Source organism: the organism of the source record quoted next, unplaced genomic scaffold (assembly GCF_019419815.1).
Source record: "Pyrus x bretschneideri cultivar Hongxiangsu unplaced genomic scaffold, Pyrus_bretschneideri_v1 Contig29, whole genome shotgun sequence".
In the NCBI taxonomy this organism is placed as follows: domain Eukaryota; kingdom Viridiplantae; phylum Streptophyta; class Magnoliopsida; order Rosales; family Rosaceae; genus Pyrus; species Pyrus x bretschneideri.
This window is the reverse complement of record NW_025999601.1, coordinates 675,206-684,305: the sequence shown is the minus strand read 5'-3', so window position 1 is coordinate 684,305 and position 9,100 is coordinate 675,206. Positions and strand designations below refer to the sequence as shown.

General features: G+C 34.7%; 1 long non-coding RNA gene across 1 annotated transcript; it reads left to right on the top strand.

Annotated features, from left to right (window-relative positions):
- Positions 1–532, top strand: LOC125479476. The gene is made up of 3 exons (XR_007260036.1): positions 1–79; positions 167–234; positions 343–532. It is a non-coding gene; the product is annotated as an uncharacterized LOC125479476 (long non-coding RNA).
- Positions 533–9,100: the final 8,568 nt, after the last annotated feature.

Below are 9,100 nucleotides of genomic sequence, written 5' to 3'. Positions count from 1 at the left end.
AAATATCAGGGCAAAGGTAGAATGAAGAGTGCTTTGTAATCTAATCAACCTAAAAAGAAAGGTCCATACAAGAGAAAAGGTTAGCACATATTTGACTTGTTTTTATTTACTATTTGATTCACAATTTGCATTTGTCAATGTAATTATTATTTTAACTGTTTAATAGCTTTTAAAGAATCCAATTCAAATGCATATGAGATGAACGGACCATCAACAAGATATGCACAAACTCAAGTTTAAAGTTTAGCAATTTTTTGTCATGGATGTTTTATTTATTTAAATTTTTGTTCATTAGCATTGTTTTAATCTATTTCTGATGGATCAATTGGAATTGGTATCTAGGGACATATTGGAATGCCAAGTCAAAACCAATTCAATATGGCACCCGTAAGTCAAGTCACACATTTTCCTTATAGATTTCCAATTGTTCCTTGTGTTCAAGGGATTCAAAAGCAGCCAGTTCAAGGGATTCAAAATCACCAACCTGGATTTCAAGCTATAAGTCCCATGATGTCCAATTACTCATTTATGAATCCTCGGGTTTGTATCTTCACTGAATGTACTATATATATAGTGTACTATATTTTTGTTCTGTAGTTTCATAAGTAATTTTTTTTCTTTTTATTAATTTGCAGGAAAACATTCAACCACTATCTCTGGGAACCACTCCTCAACTAAATTTTTCAAATCCATCAACATCAAACATTCAACCAATGCCTCTGGGAACCACTCTTGAACTGAATTTTTCAAATCCACCAACATCTTAGATCCAAGTTGTTATAGAATTTACAGAAAATTTTTGGAACGACATCCTTTGAAGTGGAGAATATTCATCCTGCTAGCTTTGTACAATTTTATTTTGATGAGTTTCATCTCAAACAATTGTATTTTGTTGGATATTGATGAGTTTCATCTCAAACAATTGTATTTTTTGGACTAGCTTTTTGTACAATTTTATTTTGACGAGTTTCATCTCAAACAATTGTATTTTGTTGGATATTGATGAGTTTCATCTCAAACAATTGTATTTTTTGGACTAGCTTTTTGTACAATTTTATTTTGACGAGTTTCATCTAAAACAATTGTATTTTGAATGACATCATTTGTCTTATTAGTTTTGTCACTGAAACTAGTTTTTGTTGGATATTGACGAAGTGATTTGATGTGATTCGTATATCCATATAAGGTTAGAATCATATTTGCAAATGGAAGATCAAGCTCGCATATTTTAATTACCATAAAAAAAAAAATTTACACATATTTTGATTACCATAATCTCCAACTAGTTACAGATCCTATTTATGATAAAAACTCCTAGTTACAGATCCTATTCATGAAAGTTTACAGAAAACAACGACTACGAAGGTGTAATCGACATTGGGGTTTTAAGTTTATGTTTATGTTTTTTAAATTGGAATTAGTTGAGTCTGTTTGTATTCAAAAATGGGAGTTTTAAGTTTTAACAAAATATTTAGAAAGAAAGGACATATATGAAAGTAAATGAGTAAAATTAGGATTCTCTCTCCTATAAATTAAAGCAAAAAAAAAAAAAAAAGGCTTAACTAGAGTTAGTGTGGATTACACATGGCAAGCACTGGAAGGGGTGATGAGCATACCCTATAATTAGTGCGAGTGAGCAAAAATGCACCCATTATATTTAATAGGTAATTACATGATGATAAACTTTTAGCTCCATTATTGCTGACCACTAATCATTGATGTCTCTCTGTGATATTTATTAAGGGTGGATTCTCATATATATTGTATATTAATTTTCATTATATTTTCCGATGTAGGATTATTTTGGTATATTTTCAATTAAATTTCTCATTTTTTTTCAAATTGTATCAATTATTTCACGCAAGTATGGGAAATTCAGCAATTAACAAACATGGCATGCAGGACTGATAAGATCTGTCATCTGAAATTCATAATTTTCATTTTCAGACCCTCATCAAGCGCATTCAACTCCGACAGTTCATGCAGGCTTCGCTGGCTTTGATAGTTTGCGACAGTTGGCGAGGAGATTTTATACTTGGTTTGAAAAATGTAATTATTAGTCTCACACGAATAGGCATTTGTATGCAGGAAAAGTAAAAAAGAAAATTAAGAACTGAATGATATCTGTCATCTTAACATCAAAATTTTCATTTTCAGATGATGAAGCGTATCTAACTCCGACTGATCATGATACTACGCGAGAGCCGGCATTGGGAGATGGGCACCTTGGAGGTATCCTCACAAATTAATATATGTATATAATTCTACTTAATAGTGATTAATGATAAATTTGTAGGTCTAGTATAACTAACCACTAATATCACCGATAAACCTCTATGATTTTAATTAGGAATTTAGGAGTGGAGTCTCCCTTAATTATATATATATATATATTGTATATTAAGTTTTATTATATTTTCCCGTGTGTGATTATTTGGTATATTTCCATTAGAATTTCCCATTTGTTTTCAAATTGTGTCAATTATTTTTGTGCAAGTATGGGAAATTTAGAAATTTACAAACATTGCACGCAGAAACTTTCCCCGAATATGTGAAGTCTAATGATTGGGATAAGGCGATCAAGTTTCTTCGCCATCATCCCCAGGCAGGAAGTTATAGATTTCCATTGGATGGCGGTACAGCTCTTCACTACGCAATCGAGAAGAGTTGCAGCGTGCGCGTTATACAAGGGTTGGTGAAGTTAATGGCAAAGGAAGACTTAGAAATACAAGACAAACTCGGTTACACAGCTCTTTATTATACAATAATATATTATCCAGAAAGGGTTGAAGTAGCTGAATGCATGGTTAATAAGAACCACAATTTACTTACTATTTTACCTCCTCGTGACGGTGCGCCTCTAGTTGTCGTGGCCCAAGAGACGACAAAAGCGGAACGAATGGCTGCCTGGATCTATATCCTCACTCCACCCGAAACACTAAAAGTTTCCGATACCGCTTAACTTATTTCTGACGGTTTTTATCACAAAAAAAAATTGGTACAATTTTTCTCAGTGTGATTTTTTGTTAAAAAATTTATCTGCGTAGGTAAAATGTTCTTTTTTAACAGTTCTGTTAAATTATATATATATTGCATGGCATTTGATTCAAAGTTATCCAATATTGGCTATGAATAGAGACTGCAACGGGAATATCCCCTTAGTAACATTGGCCGGTAACCATTTTGCATTCAAAAGTGGAAAGTGACTCAAATCATGGGAAAAATTGGTCTATCAATATACCCCCAAGATTATAAATTGTTATAAACGTGTAACTGCACATAATCCCTTAATTGTAGGATTACTAGTTGAACGAATTCATTAATTGTACGAGTTGAACTAATCCCGCAATTTCAACTCACCCGTAGAAAATACGGTGTCTCTGTCTTCTATAGCTCCCTTGCTTGACATCATTTGCTCATTCAAACTTTGATTTTGTGTTCGTCTGTATAGTTTGTTTTTTATTTTCTGTTCGTCTTTCTCCTTGAAAACCACTGCTACTTTGAATCTCGTTTGGTGCTTGCTGGGTTCAAACTTCATGTTGGTAAAGTGAAAGGGAATGGCACGGAATGGTGTATATATATTTACAAAAAAAATGGTAGTGTTTCTCAAAAAAAAAAAAATTAAAAAAAAAACACAAATGTTAGTCTTCTTAACTTTGTGGAAATCGGTGGTGTTTATCTACTTGTGTCATAAGATATTAGAAATAAAAAATGAAAAAATAAGGAGCATATATAAAAGTAATTTCACACAAATTTATGAGATTCGAACATATAACCTCTAACTTTGACAAAAAATATCACTATACTGTAATATTAAGTGACAATTCATAGCTAATTAAGAAAATTCATTGTTATATGTTTGGTTTGCGGGCTGAGTTACTTGGGAATGTTTAACAATGTTTGGTTTGTGACATTGTGTAGTTATTCGCATAAAACCTCTTTTCATCAACAAGGAAAAACAAGAAAGTGAGAAAAGTGATCAAGGGCATCTGTCAGACAAAAGAGAATCAAAGGCATCTCAATTGCTCAGGTAGGCCCACTGTTCCAAATGCGTTTCATTTTAATTAGAAAGCTGATACAAATGTGATATAAGAAAAATATGATACAAATAACATATTTGTAAGAAAACAGAAAAAAGAAAAGTAATACACATACGTGAGTATGTCGGAAACTAACATAGTATGAAGATTGTCATATTAATGGTAAATAATTTTTTTTTTCTCTGTTTTTCACCAAATTTGACTTGTAATGCAGGAATGCTTTTATTCCGAGGACTAATGACGAATTTCCTATTACTTTTGGGTAGGCCAGATACACATTCATATCGTTAATTGAATTTTTTTTTTTTTTTTTATGATTGTTTTATTAATAGTCAATATTAATTTTAAATGATTGTAATTTTGTACTTGCTTTAAATGAACTTAGGAAACAAACGTTTATATGAGATGAAATTGATGCATGAGCGGGTCCTTCAGTTTCTACCTCTTATGTGTAAAGCTATCCGTCGAGAATATATCAACAATCATACAATAGATCAGTTGACCAAAACAATGTTGGTGGCAGCATAACGAGGGCATGAGGAGTATATATTGTGTATTAATCATTTTCTTAAGGATTCTTCATATTCCGTATTTGACTGGAATAATGAAAAAGGTCAGAACTTGTTCCAAGTTGCCACTGATTACTGTTACCACGAAGTTTATAATCTTATATATGTGCTCGATGAGTTGTGCAAAAAAAAAAATACAAATATGCATGTCCACCAAAAATTAGAAAAGTCGAAAATAGTGAGGAAGAAAGATGACTTTGGCAATAATATGCTACTTAATGTGGCAACTATTAGCCCATTGTCACAAATTTATGACATTCAAGGTGTAGCTTTTCAAATGTAAAGAGAACTACAATGGTTTAAGGTGATGATCTATCTATCTATCTATTATGAAATATTTTGCTTATATGTTGTTTATATGTAATATTTTGAAAATATTTCTATTATGAAATATTTTGCTTATAGGTTGTTTATATGTAGTTTTGTGGCTATAATTTTACTCTCATTTTCTCCAACTCCTCCACATATTTTTGTTATTTTATTTATTCAATTTCAAAGAAAAAAAAATGTAGAAATTACTCTCTTTAAAAATAAAAATAAAACTATTATGAAATATTTTGCTTATATGTTGTTTATATGTATTTTTGTGGCTATAATTTTACTCTCATTTTCCCCTACTCCTCCACATATTTTTGTTATTTTATTTATTCAATTTCAAAGAAAAAACATGTAGAAATTTGTAACATCCCACATCGCTCAAGGGAGTAATCCTTATATGGCTACCTAGAGGAAGAGCTTTATATGGCTCAACCCGAAGGTTTCGTGTCCAAGTCTGCAAAGACTAAGGTATGCAAGCTTCTGAGGTCCATTTATGGACTTAAGCAAGCCTCAAGGAGCTGGAACATTCGTTTTGATACTGAAATCAAATCGTTTGATTTTACTCAAAACGAAGACGACAATTGTGTTTATCAAAAGGTCGTAGGGGATGCAGTGGTATTTCTAGTGTTATATGTAGATGACATATTACTCTTCGGGAATGACACTGCAGTACTTTCTTCTGTAAAAGTGTGGTTGTCCAAAACCTTCCACATGAAAGATCTAGGAGATGCATCTTATGTACTTGGGATAAAGCTCTATCGTGATAGAACCAGAAGACTAATTGCATTATCCCAATCTATGTACATTGATAAGGTGCTAAGTAGGTTCCAGATGGAACAATCTAAGAAAGGTTTTCTTCCTGTGAGACATGGAATTCACCTTTCTAAGTCCATGGGACCTAAGACTCCTGAAGAGATACGGCAAATGAATACTATTCCTTATGCTTCCGCCATAGGAAGTCTCATGTATGCCATGATATGCACAAGGCCTGATATCGCATATGCTGTGAGCATTACTAGTCGATATCAATCTAACCCAGGATCAGAACACTAGGCAGTTGTCAAGACGGTCCTTAAGTACTTAAGAAGAACTAAGGACATGTTCCTCGTTTATGGAGGAGCGACAGAGTTGCGAGTGGAAGGCTATACAGACGCAGATTTCCAATCTGACGTCGATGATAGAAGTTCCAACTCCGGATATGTATTCACTCTGAATGGTGGGGCTGTCAGCTGGAAAAGCAAGAAACAAAGTGTAATTGCTGATTCCACGACAGAGGTTGAATATGTCGCTGCAGCTGAAGCCGGCAAAGAAGCGTTCTGGATGAAGAAGTTCATCACTGAACTTGGAGTGGTTCCAACCATTACATCACCAGTAACTTTGTACTGTGATAATAGTGGGGCGATAGCTCAAGCCAAGGAACCCAGGGCACATCAAAAGAACAAGCATTGTGATAGGCGCTTTAATTTCATTAGAAGATATGCTGCCGAGGGGAAAGTCAACATCCTCAAAGTTGCTTCAGCCGATAACATAGCAGATCCACTAACGAAGCCAATGTCTCAAATCCAACTTGACCGCCATATGAAAAAGATGGGTATTAGATACATGGGAGGATGGCTTTGAGTGCAAGTGGGAGATTGTTGGAAGTATGCCCACAAAGCCACTCATTTGATGTAATAGCTTTTTGGAATACTTAATGTATTAAACTTTTATATGTTTAATGGAGGGCAAAGCTTATTGTTAATCACTATTTATTGTATCTTGTGTTTAAGCAATAAGGGAATCCAAGGAATGTATTTGATCTAAGAGATAAGTGATCTAAGTAAGTTAGATTTTCGAGACCCTTCTCTTATGTTCATTCCTAAAACGTTCCTAGCCATAGGGTTGCCAATTGGGCATTGACAATCCGCTAAGGTTAGTATGTGTTATGTCGACTCAAGTATGGATATGACAAGTCTCAAGTCATTTAGTGTTGGACACTAAGACAAACACATAGGTGCTCGAAAGAGTAATCGAGTACACTGAACTATGATCAAAAGAGAGTTCAAACATACATGTCATGTAAGAACTCGATGGTTACAATATGCAAAGTAGTCCTTTGACCTGAGGCATCATAGATGTCTAATGGTTAGGTCCTTGATCTTTGATCGTGTCAAATGGCATTCCTTTGGAGTGTCCACGGCATGGTTGGGGTCAAGCTATCTAGTCATGTAGGCATATGAATGCACAACAAGGGATCTCTAACCTTCCATGGTGGAAGGAGAATACTCTAAGATATGATTCGAGAGTCTTTGGCCAAAGCATATGAATATGACTTAGGAAGTTTGTTCCAAATCTTATTCAAGCGAATCATATAGGGAAGTATCACATTGGATAGTAGACATGAAACAAACTATCACTTCAACAATGTGATTAAGAGTATTGTATTAGAGAAGGACCGTATTGCATTGTAGTTGTAACTGGATAGGTTCTCCAACCACTTCTACTTAGCTTGGGTAACCATGACATGCTGCTAGGTGTCACTCATGGTTTGTGGAAGCCCTAAAGATTAGCAAACACTAATCTTAAGGGAGAATTGAAATATGGTTTAAATTCACAATCGATAGTTAAGAGTAACATCGCCCACTGCCTCGCTAATTGGAACCTAATGGATCGTACACCGAGTAAGGATGAAAGTGAGGTAATTAAATGAAATGGATAAGCAATTAAATGGTTAATTGAAGTATGGTCAAAGTTAATTAATTAGTTAATTAATTATACGAAACGTTCGTATTGGACTTCTAAGTTGGTTTTGGGTTTAGGGGCCCAAAAGTGTTTTGGTCCACAAGGCCCATTGTGTTTAAGTTGTATGACAACTAAAACAAAATGAGCAATTAGCCCAAACACTTAGAGAGGCCGGCCATGGATAGTGAGGGATACCAAACTTGTGTTAATTACAAGTTTGCCACTCACAAGAAATGAAGTATAAATTCAAAATTATAACTTTATTTTGTTAAGGGTTTTTTCTTGATGAAATTATTCTCTCTATTTCAACAAGGGAGGCCGGCCACTTAGTGAGGGAGATCTAGCAATTTCCTCTCCCCTAAGTCATCCACTTTTATCTTCACAATTAATCTTTGGTGTAGAGACTTGGAGACATCAAGCTTTTGGTGTTTTGGAGAACATATCCTCAAATCCTCAAGGAAGCAAAGGAGGTGACTTGAAGGCCCTCCACTTGGGTGAATCCCTTGTGTAATCAAGGATGAGCTACAAGGGTAATGATTCTCTAAATCCTTTCTTCTCTTTAATGTTGTTAAAGAGTTATGGTTCACCATATACTAGGCTTTGAAAGTCATGGGTTTTATGAATTGTTTTTGGATGCATGCCTACTTTAATTTGTTAATAGTTTGCCTATGTATTCAAATGTTCTTTACATGTTCTTAGTAAGTACATAAATTTTCCTTCATAGTCGAGTCCCAAAGTGGACAATATCGTGCTACGGTGGTGGAGCGGGCTCAGGAAGTGGTCCCGCCTGGGCCGGGATGTGACAATTTGGTATCAGAGCCTAACACTGGTCGTGGTGTGCCGACGAGGACGTCGGGCCCCTAAGGGGGGTGGATTGTAACATCTCATATCGTCCAAGGGAGTTTATATGTATATTTCCATCCCTACCTAGCACGAGGCCTTTTGGAAGCTCACTGGCTTCGATTTCCGTAGGAACTCTAAAGTTAAGCGAGAAGAGGGCTAGAGCAATCTCATGATGGATGACCCACTGGGAAGTTGCTCGTGAGTTCCCAAAAACAAAACCGTGAGGGAATGGTAAGCCCAAAATGGACAATATCGTGCTAAGGTGGTGGAGCGGGCCCAAGAAGTGATCCGCTCCGGACCGGGATGTGACAAATTACTCTCTTTAAAAATAAAAAACTATTATGAAATATTTTTCTTATATGTTGTTTATATGTATTTTTGTGGCTATAATTTTACCCTTATTTTCTCCTACTCCTCCACGTATTTTTGTTATTTTATTTATTCAATTTCAAAGAAAAAAAAAAAAGAAAATGTAGACATTACTCTCTTTAAAAATAAAAAACAAAAACAAAAAGTTTGTCGACATGCACAAGCACAAGGGGGAAAATTAAAATTAAAAAAAGGAAAACATTATTATTTAAGTACGTACTATACCATGATCCTATGTGC